The 15051-nt window shown below is 47.9% G+C and overlaps 1 long non-coding RNA gene across 1 annotated transcript; it reads right to left on the reverse strand.

Annotated features, from left to right (window-relative positions):
* Positions 1–388: 388 nt before the first annotated feature.
* LOC125992072 (uncharacterized) lies at positions 389–1456 on the reverse strand. Its single transcript, XR_007489519.2, has 2 exons — positions 1133–1456; positions 389–758 (listed from the first exon to the last, which is right to left on the reverse strand). It is a non-coding gene; the product is annotated as an uncharacterized lncRNA (long non-coding RNA).
* Between the last annotated feature and the right edge of the window lie 13595 nt (positions 1457–15051).

Consider the following 15051-nt stretch of genomic DNA (forward strand, 5'->3'; position numbering starts at 1 on the left):
TGGAAGTCGAATGAGGCTCCGCAATCTCCTCCGCGGTGCTTATAAAGTGCCGATCCGCTCGGCTTGGAGCTATTTCCGGCCTCCCGTTGGTGCCGGGCGGCGTGCGTGAGCTCGCCGGCCGCTGGAAGTCGAATGAGGCTCCGCGATCTCCTCCGCGGTGCTTATAAACAGCCGCATGCGCACGGCCTCCCGGAATTTGAACACATTTCGTCAATAAATTTCGCATATTGAATTTTGAAGTTTAATATAATGCAACAATTGAGCTCGACTTATACAAAGGATATATCATAAAATCGTAAATTTCCATCAAATTTTAGGGGGTCGACTTATACACCGAGTCGACCTGTACACCGGCAAATACGATACATCAATCCGACTACACTAAAGGTCTGTTTACACTCCTCTCTTTTTATTTAGGAATGCCCTACCTACAATGTGAGACTAGCCCCTGATAGGTGGGGGGGAAAGCGTGGGCCTTGTCTCATGAGAGAAGAAACGAGATTCTATGTGAAACTAGAAGTCGCAGACAGGATGCCATGAGAAACGAAAAGAGTGCAAGGACAAAATGCTATGTGAAAAAAAGAAGTCATGTGAAAAGAGTGCAAAGACAAAATGACATGTGCAGACATCAACAAAATAGATTGAGCTATCAACAACTTTCTTGGATTCCAGAGGTGTAGAAGGTCAGGAAGCTCCAGACAGCATCGTTTGACTTGTTGTGGACTGGGTGATGTCTGCAAGGCGAAACAGCAAGCATTCTGTGCAATAACTTTATTAATAAGTACTCATTAGGGAACGCATGATAACATATATATATATATATATATATATATATACAATTTATCTAACAATACTTATGTTTGCTGCAGATATAAATACACCTTTTAATGTTAAAATTACCCAAAACTACGATTGAACCTCATTCATACATTATCCAACCATCACAAATATAAAAGTGGAATGTTTTTAATCATATCATGTTTAAAAAAATGTAAAAATATACATACAATATTAAAAATGTGGGCTATTTTTAATAGAACAGTTAAATAGTTAATAGTTGCAATATACCGTATTGGCCTGAATATATAAGACAGTGGTTTTTTTGCATTGAAATAAGTGGGGGTTGTCTTACATTCGGAGATGTAGGAGCGTATCGGATAAATCTAAATATTTTGAGCCGTCCCCAGGTATAAAAAATTCTATTAGACCCTGGTCCACAATGGCTGACAAAGGTAGAAATTCAACATAAGAACTATCTTCGATGGAGAGTTGCGTCATTGCCGGGCAAAACAAATCCAAACTTGATAGCACAGCCTCTTGCGGTTTAAAATGTAGAAGGGCCATTTTAAGAGAAAATATCTGTCTTGCGTCTCCTCCACCTTTTCTTGACAACTGGTCTGAGATCGGCCGAGCGCCGTTTTCTTTTAACGCTCCTTTTTCTCCGCCCCCCAGGGAGCCGCCCCCGACGTGATAATGCTGTAAGCCTGGAACCTTGTTGAGTGATTTCTGGTTTTTGTTGAATCATCTCTATGACGCGCCCTGCTACATCCGTTGCTATGTTTTTAGCAGCGGCTTGAAGGTGTGGCTTCGCCAAGTTAAACCCGTTTTTGAACATCGGCACCACGAAGTGGAAGACTTCTGCAAAAATAGACCCCAGACCGCGCCCATATTGAACGGGGCTTCCTTGGAAACCCTGAAATGAACCCCCTATTTGTGTTTCGTAATAATTGACAATACGATACAGGTCGGGATGTGTGGCTGACATCGCCATTATTTTTCATTATTTCGATCTAAAATGCAGAACAAGAATAACTTTCCCGTATTCAAAATCTAACGGATTGTTCAGGTCTGTTCACAGGTAAACCGAAATGGTTTCAATATGGCTTCTGCACACGTCTAAATAGTAAACAGGATTAAAAGTTTTGTTTATAACGTCGCTGTACTTCCCTTCAATGGGAAGAGATCGGAGCATAGGCGTCGCCTACTGTCTGATGATGTATGACGTCAGTGTAGACGAACATGAAATATGATCCGGCTCGTCTGTCGGCCGGATGCTGTGCGTTTACGCCTTCCGGTTTGAGCGAGAGCCAATGTTCAGGGTTCATTCCAACAATGTACGCTAGAGGGCTCTTGAACATAATTCTCAAACCTTCTTCGCCCGAAAACAAGAACCTCTGTTTATGTTGATCAAATTGCACATCAATCTTTTTCCTACACACTTTAGTTAATAGAATTTGAATTTCCGAAGCTAATGATTCGTGATCGTTGTAAACAGATCCTCGAATTTTCAGCATATGTCGCACTTCTGAATCATCTTGGAATACATCGCCTCTGTGAGCAGAAAGCTTCGGCTGTTTGAGATAGAAATTCCGTTTTTTCTCAGGAACGTCAGAGATTGAGTTGATGTATGAAATCTCACATAACCCGACCTCCCATGAACCTTTTAAGTCGGTATGTTGCGCTAACTCCACCTTAAATTCTGAAAGGGTATTTTTGCTGAAAAGGTGAATACTAGCATTTGACGCTAATGCTACGTAGAATTCTCTCTGGCCTTCACCCATCTTGTAATTTTCACAGAATGACCGTTTTATCGAACGTCAAATGTCTTTAACACTCTTTGCGGGTAACCAACTGTCGAATTTTGGACAGCCACCCGACCCAGTGGACGAGGAACTCACGTCTGCCTGACACGGTGCATGATTTAAGAATTTTCTGTATGCGGAATTTTTTTATTTTTACTTTTTGTAATTCCGCTTCGTAAAAGCTGCCTTCTATAGGCATACCGTCCAAGTCCGATATTTTGTAGACGGAGACGTTGTGTTATTCTGAATATTTCGTCTGTGTAACTCTGCAAATAACCCTTCTCAAAAACGCCTCTTAGTTTGGAAAGCCGCACAGTTTCACCTGGAGCGAACCGGAACTTGTCCCCCCGGTGGAAAGGATTGTTTACATACAGGTTGGTGAAAACAATATCTTTATTATCCTCGTTTACGGCATTTGGTGTCATTTTTATACTAGTATGAAAACTGTCATTATAGCTGACAATAAAATCCTGAATTACATCGACGTATCGTTGTGTGTTCTTAGCTGTGAAATACCTCCACATGCGTGCCTTTAATGTTTTGTTGAATCGTTCAACAGTTTGCGCTTTTGTATCGGAAGACGTTGCGAAATGTATAATGTTGTGCTGTCTCATTAATTTCTGGAAATGTTTGTTAAAAAATTATTTCCCCTTACCTGTCTGGAGCCGTAATGGTGTCCCGCTAACTGTTAAGACATCTTCAAATGCTTTGGTGACCTGCGTACCTGTTTTAGCTTTCAAAACTCGTATATATGAACGTGTCGAGAAAATATCGAGCACGGTTAGTAAATATTTATACCCATCATTGTAACGTGCTAATGATTGGATGTCGCATAAATCTGCTTGAAATTGTCTCATAGGACCTCGCACAAAAATTTTATCCATCCATCCATCCATTTTCTGAACCGCTTAGTCCCCACGGGGGTCGCGGGCGTGCTGGAGCCTATCCCAGCCGTCATCGGGCAGTAGGCGGGGGACACCCTGAACCGGTTGCCAGCCAATCGCAGGGCACACAGAGACAAACAACCATTCGCACACACACTCACACCTAGGGACAATTTGGAGTCTTCAATCGGCCTACCAAGCATGTTTTTTTGGAATGTGGGAGGAAACCGGACTGCCCGGAGAAAACCCACGCGGGCCCGGGGAGAACATGCAAACTCCACACAAGGAGGGCCGGAGGTGGAATCGAACCCGCACCCTCCTAACTGTGAGGCGGACGTGCTACCCAGTGCGACACCGAGCCGCCCACAAAAACTTTATTTCTAGGAAAAGTTATTCTGGCTGGTTTGTGTAAAGTGTAAGCATCTTGATCGGATAAAAAAGCTTTCACTTTTTTAATGTAATTTTTTTTTACAGCTAACAGCCGCTGTTCTGTGTAGGCGTGCCTCTCCCCCGAAACTAGCTGGATTTTTAGCATTATAATAGACCTTTTCAAGGCATCTCTCCCCACCCATTATCAGGTGTGTTCTGCTGGATATCAGAGTGTGACGCAGTTAATAAAACAAACAAACAAACAAACAAACAAACAAACAGGTATGATATTTTGTGATTTTAAATTGAATAAACACAGAAAAAACAATCATTTTGTCACAATAGTTTATTAGAAAAAAAAGACAATTCAGCTAGTTCTTAAAAACATTACTAATGAGTAGAAAAAAGTATAAAACACACAGCAGTAAAAATGAAAAAACATGGTGAAAAAAAAGAAATTCAACATGGTAAAAAAAATAATAATGTTTTTCTACAGCTCCTACGGTTTAACATAATGCATGAGTGAAAATGTACTGTTACTTTGGACTCAATTAGGGTTTTAAATTTCTTTAGCTCCCCGGTTATATCATTTGGCAAATGGTATTTAATACAGTCTATAAACACTGTTAGAACAGTCATCAATTGGGCCCACATTTTTTTCATAATATTTCCCATTGTGTCTTTCCAAAGGTTCTAAATAATAGCTCGACTTCACTATTACTCAAAAACACAATGTCACTAACTTCTTGTTTTATCAAACGGAGCCGCACAAAGATCTTGCATTCATGCGCGAGGTCGTGTAGAATGTCAGCAACTGTGTTGCGGATGTTTATAAGCATAGCTGAGGTCTTAAAATAGAAAAGCATGGTCGATAAAGTGCGGAGGAAGTTAGCATTGCACAACTCAGCCGTCACTGTTTCACAATTTGCATAGAAATAAAAGCTGCGGTCCTCAATAAACAAGCATGTGTGATGCAACTGGCTAAGGTCATCAAGGGTACACCCGTCACATGTAATTTTTGCATGTTTAATTAAGGCATCGTGCAAAAGATGAGCAACCATTAATTTCATACGTATGTAATCTTCTACCGTAAGCCATTTAAGCGGTTCTGTCTTCATAACGTATTCATCCTGTTGTGTGTTGACTCTCGTAGGCGTTGATGTCAGCGGTGGTATTATTTCATAGTCCATGTCGATCAGTGGGGAGTCCTGTGTCGGAATGTTGTCCCCAGTGGTGGGTGAGGGGTAGTCCACAACGATTGTGTCATCCGCAGCCAGATCCATGTAGCCCGCAAAATCATCAGCTACCCTGGCCTCTGTCTCTGTATTAAGTATGTGGGCAATGTCAGCGGCAGATAAGCTGGGTAAATCCATACCGTTTTCAGGGTAACGTGCGCATGCGTTGTCAAACAGCGCGATGGCTCGCGACGAGGACCACGGTTCACGCTCCATCCCATTTGCTAGGCGGCTTTCGCCGCTGTACCCCGGGGTCTCAGGGCTCTCAAACACATCGAAGGTTGATGACAAAGCTCCAAAGAGACGTTCGGGCTGCAGATTGTCGAAGCAGATCAGTGATAAGCGATCGCTCGGTCCGGGTGTAGGCACCGGAAGGACGTCAAACCTCTCCAGCCCTGTTGCAGCCGCTGATCTCGATCCCTCAGCCGGCGCGCTTGGCCGTGGAGCTGCGATGAAAGCCATGTCGGCCTGGTCTGTCTGTGCCAGAGTTGTCAGGGCTGGACCAGAGTGTGATCGCAGGCCCATGTTCCATAGGTACAAAACTTGGTAAAAGTCGTCTGGCGGGGATTTTTTGAGCCATCTTCTTTCTCTGACGTGTAGAGCGGTCTCTTGCTGGTAGGTGTGGAGGCTGAGTCTGAAAGCCCGCTCTTATACATTTATGTAGATAGGTATGCTATTGACTACAACCCCACCTTTCTGTGACTGTAGGTAAAACGAGGGGGGCAAGGAAAGCCTGTACTGAAGAGGTGTGAGGGGGGCCAAGGGGGGGGAGTTTAAAGTTATTTTTTAGTAAGGGTTAATCTAAAGTCAGTTTACGTTTCACTCTGACGATGTTTGTCCAGACACGGCTCGATACAAAGAGTCCCGTAATACTGTCACCAAATGCTTGCATTCGTTTGTACCATTCTGTCAGTGGTACATTCAGTATTGTTTGGAAAACTCCACATTTGCTATTAAACACTTCTAGCGTCAGACATATTAGATCTATTAGCTCTCCATCTTCTGCCCCATCAACAGTTTGTGGAGAAACTTTAAGCCGGAAAAAACATCTTCCGCTGGCTGTAATTCTTGAAACCCATGTTACATTCAGCTCACCTTCTAATCCGTATTCATCGAGAAACTCAGTCAAAACCTCGGGCAGGAGTTGATTTAAAACACCCCAGTCATTTGAGTTCAACGAACCATACGTGCTGGCTGGCTCACAGTCGTTGTTTGGTCTACGGCCCACTTGGTTTCTCATGAAGAAAGACAGCTCACCAACCTCGTAAAAAAATTTAAATCCCCACAGAGTCTCCGGTGTTAGATACCAGTTCTGCTCAAGTTTTTCTGTAGGAGGCTGTTGCATACGCTTTAGATACATATGTTTCTTCCTAGGTGCGTCTAACAAGCCATCAGGGCCTCTGCGGCAAAGATGTGTACTGACCGATGTTTCCGCTATCATGATATGTGCTTCAGGTCTGCAGTTTAACACCAAAGCTTTAGCTTAGCTCTTTTCTGTTGTTAGGTTACGGATTCTAGTTATTGATCTGACTCCAAATTGCGATCAACACTTAACACATAAATTGCTATGTCCTAATCCACACACTGGCTGTCAGGCTGGGAACAAGGCGGAGGACTCGGATGCAGAGTCGTTTCTTTCTCTGATTTATTCCAGCACACACACTGATCAAAAGTACAACTCAAAACGCCTCTTGCGAGGGAAAACACGTGGCAAAAAGTACAAACAAAAAGCGTCGCACTGGGGCGAGACAAAAAGGCTATGGGGATCACGGCACTAACAAAAAGCGTCGCTCGGTGGCGAGACAAAAAGGCTATGGGGATCAAGGCACTGACAAAAAGCGTCGCTCTGTGGCGAGACAAAAAGGAGGAGTCTTACTGAGAGCTCGGACGTCAAAGAATCGCTGGTGGTCGGGACGAGGCAAGACACACTGGCACAAGACAAGGGGAAGACATGGACTAAATACACACAAAAGGGCGGGGACACAGGTGCTGACAATTAGTGTCAACTACACAGGTGCACACAATCGGGATCAGGGAAGACAAGACAACCAAACACCGAGGAAGGAAACACGAACTGAAACGGAAGGGATGACAAAATAAAACAGGAAGTAAAGTTACGACACCGACGAGACAGAAAACCGGAAAAATAAACGCGACCGCATGACACTGGCGCGCCTAACAATTTTGCGAGTTCGTTCTGTCAAAGACAAGACCAGTAGATCAATCAGACCAAATTTACCAATTGTTTATTCCTGACAAAGCGCACTAATACAGGCCTGGGTCCCGGGTCCCTCACACTAAAACTCGTGCGTTTTTGTGACCACCAAAAGACGACACATTCTTCAGGGTTGCCCAGTTTTAAAGAAACACAATATGAATATTAAAGCATGCAAAATATTGTGAGATGATTGGTCGATGTCCATCTCCTCCCCGTGTCGGCGTTATCGCTGAGGTCAGGTGGTTGGATTTCCCGCGAAGCCCGAGCCACATAGACGTGCTGTTGTTCTCATTCCTTAACGACCTTGAGGTGATCTCGTCCGGTACTCCCTGTCTGGGCCTATACACAACACTTCCAAGAAAACAAGTTCATGCAGTTTGCCTGCACATTCTTCACCACCCACCAATCCACACGAGCACTCCAATACTAGATATTATATTAATATGATTATAAGTTTAACACAACCTTAAAAATATGTTTGCAAACTGCCGAAAGCACATTTCCCTTTATTCCCTCTCATGACCTCATTTATGAGGTCATCACCCGTTACTTTAGCAAACAGCTACCAGCGCGCTGTCGATCCTTCCTTCCCCCCGCTGCTCATGTTGAGTCACCAGGGCATATTGGCCCATCGGTGGCAACGGGCCAACGGTTTTCTCGATCAACCGGACAGTGAGTGACCTAATACATGGAATACAACAACAATCGCATAAAATCATAATTGTAGTAAAAATAGCTACAGCAACAAGCACAGACATGATGAGCCCTTTCCAGCTTCCGAACGTTTTCATCCAATCAGACCAAATATCGGTGTGTACGCCTGAATGATCTTTCATCTTTTTGTTCAGTATCCTTAGTCCTTCCAACGCCCTGGTCAGTCGGCCTCCTGGTGCCGTGTTGTTTGGGATGAAAGTACAACATGCATCACCAAACATTCCACACACACCATGTTCCTTAGCCAATAGCATGTCCAACGCAATTCTATTTTGGAACGCCATTAACGACGTTGCAGCCAATTGTTCATGAACTGCGGCAAATGATTCAGCTGTATAATTACCCAGTCGTTGGACATTGTAATGAACGTAATTAATACGGTCTACATTTTTATTGGGGGTGATCCATAGGAAGATACTTTCGAATCCCGAGGACACTTGATTAACGAGTTTATACTTATCTGGCACACCCCGGGGCACTCCTATAGTGTCAATATATGTTGGATCGTCGTCGCTCAACCACGGGGGCAAAATGTCTCTTTTGGCTCGCTTCAGGAGCCCCGCCAGTGGGGACTCCAGGTTCCAATTGAGATTCTGTATTTCAATGGGGACAACCACCACAGGCATTATCAACGACACGAGGGCACAGATACCTGATGCATTCTTCGGCAAGCGATCCTATAATTTGTCATCTCCACACCACAACCAGATGTCACTGGTCTTCCTCTGCTCCTTCCATTATTGCTGGGTGAATTCTGGCAAGTCCTGTTAAAGCTTGAAAGCAAGTGAATTTGGAAAAAAACTTTGTATATCACAATTACAAATTGAAACCTACTCACCCATTTCTATTTTACCACTCTCCCCCTTTGACACATTCACCCAATGTGTCATTACGTATCAAAAGGAACCTGCAAAGCGTCCCCTCTCATCACCACACTCATTGTAGCCAGGCCTGCGGAACCTCTAGTTACCATCTGGGCCCCAGGACCATCACCCCAAGTCCTTGAAACTTGACTGTCCACCACACACACTCAGCAACACAAACAAAAATCATCGCACTGCTGTCAGTGAGCTTATAGTCCGGCTGACAGCGGACATTTGTACACACAAAAACAGACATCAAGTATTAAAATTGAAACAGTCATAAAATGAATTCTGGCGCCCGCGGATCATGCCCTGAAAACCACGTCATCAACAAGTTCATCATAAAAACCAAAAGGGCAAGGGTTAACATATTCTTGTAAATCCAACACAAACTTTCCACGAATGCAATCGACAACCTGCAAGAAGGAAAACAAGTTACGCAAGCAACGCGCAATCCGCTCCTTGGCTGGTGGCTGATGCTGCAAAAAAAAAAAAAAATCAAGTCACACAGAAAAACAAAGCAGAGCGTGCTATTGTCGCAAACACGTTCAAGCGTCAAACAATTGGTCACTGTCCACCTAGTCCGTCACCCCGTCGGGTGAGCTCAAAGTCGTCACACGTCAAATCGTCCAAAGTCTTGCTGTTCGATACTAGTTCTGTCTTGTCTGACCATATCACTGAAATGGGCCTTCTCCATCACACCGTTTTGTTGTCGATGGTGCCCCTGATTGATCATTGAGCCATGGTTCCGGTCAGAACTCATCACTTACCAGTTCCAGACCCTCCAGTCTGTACCACCCCTTCAGGTGAGAGGAATTTTATCCTCAATTGCAAACACATCACCCCAACTTCAGACCTCTCTGGCCAATCATACTGCGCACACACAGTCATAGATGATCACATGCGCACGCACCCATCCACACACTCGCAGACACACACATCCGTCTCTATCACTCAGCTCTCCTCCCACACTAAGCAAAGTTAGTATGTTAGTGTGCAGGCAAACATTGACTCCTAATAGTAACTCTTCACATTTGGACATACTTGTCAACATGACCAACTCCGCGAGTCGTCACCTTATCGTGGTGGAGGGGTTTGCGTGCCCCTATGATCCTAGAAGCCATGTTGTCGGGGGCTTCATGCCCCTGGTAGGGTCACCCATGGCAAACGGGTCCTAGGTGAGGGGTCAGACAAAGCACGGCTCACCCAAGCCCCTTATGATGAGTGATATAAATGGACTTAGTTTTCCCTCGCCCGGACGCGGGTCACCGGGGCCTCCCTCTGGAGCCAGGCCTGGAGGCGGGGCTCGAAGGCGAGCGTCTGGTGGCCGGGCCTTCGCCCATGGGGCCCGGCCGGGCATAGCCCGAAATGGAAACGTGGGTCCCCCTTCCCATGGGCTCACCACCTGTGGGAGGGGCCGACGGGGTCGGGTACAATGTGAGCTGGGCGGCAGCCAAAGGCGGGGACCTTGGCGGTCTGATCTCCGGCTGCAGAAGCTGGCTCTTGGGACATGGAATGTCACCTCTCTGGCTGGAAAGGAGCCCGAGCTGGTGTGCGAGGCAGAAAGATTCCGACTAGATATAGTCGGACTAGCCTCCACACACAGTTTGGGTTCCGGTACAAGCCCTCTCGAGAGGGGCTGGACTCTCTTCCACTCTGGAGTTGCCCACGGTGAGAGGCGTCGAGCAGGTGTGGGTATACTTATTGCCCCCCGGCTGGGCGCCTGCACATTGGGGTTCACCCCGGTGAACGAAAGGGTAGCCTCCCTCCGCCTTCGGGTGGGGGGACGGGTCCTGACTGTTGTTTGTGTCTATGCACCAAACAGCAGCTCAGAGTACCCACCCTTCTTGGGGTCCCTGGAGGAAGTGCTGGAGAGCGCTCCTTCTGGGGACTCTATCGTTCTACTGGGTGACTTCAATGCTCACGTGGGCAATGACAGTGAGACCTGGAAGGGCGTGATTGGGAGGAACGGCCCCCCTGATCTGAACCCGAGCGGTGTTCTATTGTTGGACTTCTGTGCTCGACACGGATTTTCAATAATGAACACCATGTTCAAACATAAGGGTGTCCATGTGTGCACTTGGCACCAGGACACCCTAGGCCGCAGTTCGATGATCGACTTTGTAGTCGTGTCATCGGATTTGCGGCCGCATGTTTTGGACACTCGGGTGAAGAGAGGAGCGGAGCTGTCAACTGATCACCACCTGGTGGTGGGTTGGCTCCGATGGTGGGGGAAGATGCCGGTCCGACCGGGCAGACCCAAACGCTCTGTGAGGGTCTGCTGGGAACGTCTGGCAGAATCTCCTATCAGGAAGAGCTTCAACTCCCACCTCCGGCAGAGCTTTTCCCACGTCCCGGGGGAGGCGGGGGACATTGAGTCTGAGTGGACCATGTTCCGCGCCTCCATTGTTGAGGCGGCCGACCGGAGCTGTGGCCGTAAGGTCGTTGGTGCCTGTCGTGGCGGCAATCCCCGAACCCGCTGGTGGACACCGGCGGTAAGGGATGCCGTCAAGCTGAAGAAGGAGTCCTATCGGGCCGTTTTGGCCTGCGGGACTCCGGAGGCAGCTGACAGGTACCGGATGGCCAAGCGGAACGTGGGAGGAGTTCGGTGAGGCCATGGAGAATGACTTTCGGACGGCTTCGAGGAAATTCTGGTCCACCATCCGGCGTCTCAGGAGGGGGAAGCAGTGCAACGTCAACACTGTTTACAGTGGGGATGGCGTGCTGCTGACCTCGACTCGGGACGTCGTGAGTCGGTGGGGAGAATACTTCGAAGACCTCCTCAATTCCACCTACATGCCTTCCATTGAGGAAGCAGGGCCTGGAGACTCTGAGGCGGATTCTCCAATCTCTGGGGTCGAAGTCACTGAGGTAGTTAAAAAACTCCTCGGTGGCAAGGCCCCGAGGGTGGATGAGATCCGCCCAGAGTTCTTAAAGGCTCTGGATGTTGTGGGGCTGTCATGGCTGACACGCCTCTACAACGTTGCGTAAACATCGGGGACATGGCTCTGGATTGGCAGACTGGGGTGGTGGTTCCCCTCTTTAAGAAGGGGGACCGGAGGGTGTGTTCCAATTACAGGGGAATCACACTCCTCAGCCTCCCTGGTAAGGTCTATTCAGGGGTGCTGGAGAGGAGGGTCCGTCGGGAGGTCGAACCTCGGATTCAGGAGGAGCAGTGTGGCTTTCGTCCTGGCCGTGGAACAGTGGACCAGCTCTACACCCTCGGCAGGATCCTCGAGGGTGCATGGGAGTTCGCCCAACCAGTCCACATGTGTTTTGTGGACTTGGAGAAGGCGTTCGACCGTGTCCCTCGGGAGCTTCTGTGGAGGGTGCTTCGGGAGTACGGGGTGCCGAGCCAACTGATAAGGGCGGTTCGGTCCCTGTATCACCGATGCCAGAGTCTGGTCCCCATTTCCGGCAGTAAGTCGGATTCGTTCCCAGTGAGGGTTGGACTCCGCCAAGGCTGCCCTTTGTCACCGATTCTGTTCATAATTTTTATGGACAGAATTTCTAGGCGCAGCCGAGGCGTTGAGGGGGTCCGGTTTGGGGACCTCAGCATCGCGTCTCTGCTTTTTGCAGATGACGTGGTGCTGTTGGCTTCTTCAGGCCGTGATCTCCAGCTCTCGCTGGAACGGTTCGCAGCCGAGAGTGAAGCGGTCGGGATGAGGGTCAGCACCTCCAAATCCGAGTCCATGGTCCTCGATCGGAAAAGGGTGGAATGCCCTCTCCGGATCGGGGATGAGATCCTGCCCCAAGTGGAGGAGTTCAAGTATCTTGGAGTCTTGTTCACGAGTGAGGGGAGGATGGAGCGTGAGATCGACAGGCGGATCGGTGCAGCGTCGGCAGTAATGCGGACCCTGTACCGGTCCGTTGTGGTGAAGAGAGAGCTGAGCCAAAAGGCAAAGTTCTCAATTTACCGGTCGATTTACGCTCCTACCCTCACCTATGGTCACGAGCTATGGGTCGTGACCGAAAGAACGAGATCTCGGATACAAGCGGCCGAAATGAGTTTTCTCCGCAGGATGTCCGGGCTCTCCCTTAGAGATAGGGTGAGAAGCTCGGTCATCCGGGAGAGACTCGGAGTAGAGTCGCTACTCCTCCACGTTGAGAGGAGCCAGATGAGGTGGCTCGGGCATCTTATCAGGATGCCTCCTGGACGCCTCCCTGGGGAGGTGTTCCGGGCATGTCCCACCGGTAGGAGACCCCGGGGACGACCCAGGACGCGCTGGAGAGACTATGTCTCTCAGCTGGCCTGGGAACGCCTTGGGATCCCCCGGGATGAGCTGGATGACGTGGCTGGGGAGAGGGAAGTCTGGGAGTCCCTCCTAAAGCTGCTGCCCCCGCGACCCGACCCCGGATAAGCGGAAGAAGATGGATGGATGGATGGATGGATGTCAACATGACCTATTGTAAAATCTCCAATTCAATTTTCCATAAACTCGCCCATCAGATTCATCGCAAATTGTCTTATATGTCTATCTGGGGGGAGACGACTGTGGGACCCGCGTGTCAGGGGAGCCTCCATAACCTCAGATTGCTCCTACAAACTCGATCTCTATTAATTATCCCAATTAAATTCAATAAAGATGGGTCCGACTATTCCCTCTGGATTTTTACATCATCATTTGGCTCTCCCCCTTTTTCCTGTTGTCTAGCTCAAATATGTTTCTCAGTCTGCTTCTCTTTATTGCCCCTCTTGGCGAGTCTAACTCGCCCCTTTTTCTCTTGACCGAATCCACTTTAGTCCAAATGTCCTATTCTAAAATGTATCTAACTCGACTTCTACTTCTTAAGCCTGACGAGCCAAAATATCAGATCTCGCTCTTGTTTCTTACCGTTTTAGCCTATTTGTTTTATCCAAATCTGTTCAATCTCTGACTATGATGCTTTTCTCTGTAGCTCTACGCATTATTCAATTTTTTATCAAATCTCCTCAGTTCTGTCAAACTCAGTGCACAATGAAGCTCCTGTCCACCTTGACCCAAGCTCCACCCAGTTTGGTAACGCCACAGCAAGGAGTGCGATTTGGCCGTCGGACACTTCCAACACCCCTGCGTCCCAGAGGCCACACAGAGTGTCTTCCATGCCTTGGTCCGCCTCTTTCGGCCAACGATATTGAGGCCGTTTGATAGGCTGCGTCTCATCCATTTGGAGATCAATAGGGGCCACCGAATGACAAAACCCGACATCAAATGGACCCTGGGACCACAGTGTGTTGGGCAAGGCCGCCAGCATTACTTCAGCGTCCTCATGATCAGTTAACTCCCTACCGTGTGTGCGGGACACCAACATCATCTCCAGCAATCCTGTGTCTGCCATGGGTTGTTTAATTTCAAAGTCAAAGTCAAAGTCAAAGTCAGCTTTATTGTCAATTTCTCCACATGCCAAAGACACACAAAGAAACCGAAATTTCGTTCCCCCCTATCCCACGGTGACAAGACATGGCTCACAACAGACAACAAGTAAACAAGTATAACAAAAGCGTGCTGAATAAATAATGAATAAATAACACAACAACAACAATAATAAACAACAATAAATAAATAGGAGGAGCAGAGAAAAAAAAGGAGCAAGTGCGCGTACAGCAGACATTCCCGAAAGTAGCGTAACAGTGCCGCACGCTACGCAGAAGGGGGTAGCGAGTTCAGGGCCCTAACAGCCTGGAGAAAGAAGCTGTTTGCGAGTCTGGTGGTGCGGGAGCGCAGGCTCCTGTACCTCTTCCCAGAGGGCAGAAGGTCAAACAAAGAGTGAGCCGGGTGACTCACATCTCTGGCAATCGAGGTTGCCTTGCGGGCGACATGGGAGGTGTAAATGTCCTTCAGGGAGGGTAGCGAAGCACCAATAATCTTACCAGCCGTATTCACAATGCGCTGCAGGGCCTTCAAGTTCTGTTCAGTGCAGTTACCACCCCAGACAGCGATGCAACTGGTGAGGACGCTCTCAATGGTGCCACGGTAAAATGTAGACAGGACTGCCTGAGGAGCACATGCACGCCTGAGCTTCCGCAGGAAGTACAAGCGGCGCTGAGCTTTCTTTGCCAGTGACGAGGTGTTTTCGGACCAGGAGAGGTCCTCACTGATGTGCACCCCCAGGAACTTGGTGCAGCTCACCCTCTCCACCACAGCACCGTCGATGATCAGCGGCAGGTGTGTTGTGTGACCCTTCCGGAAGTCAACAATCATTTCC

The sequence above is a fragment of the Syngnathus scovelli genome, chromosome 22, assembly GCF_024217435.2.
Source record: "Syngnathus scovelli strain Florida chromosome 22, RoL_Ssco_1.2, whole genome shotgun sequence".
NCBI classification, from domain to species: Eukaryota; Metazoa; Chordata; class Actinopteri; order Syngnathiformes; family Syngnathidae; genus Syngnathus; species Syngnathus scovelli.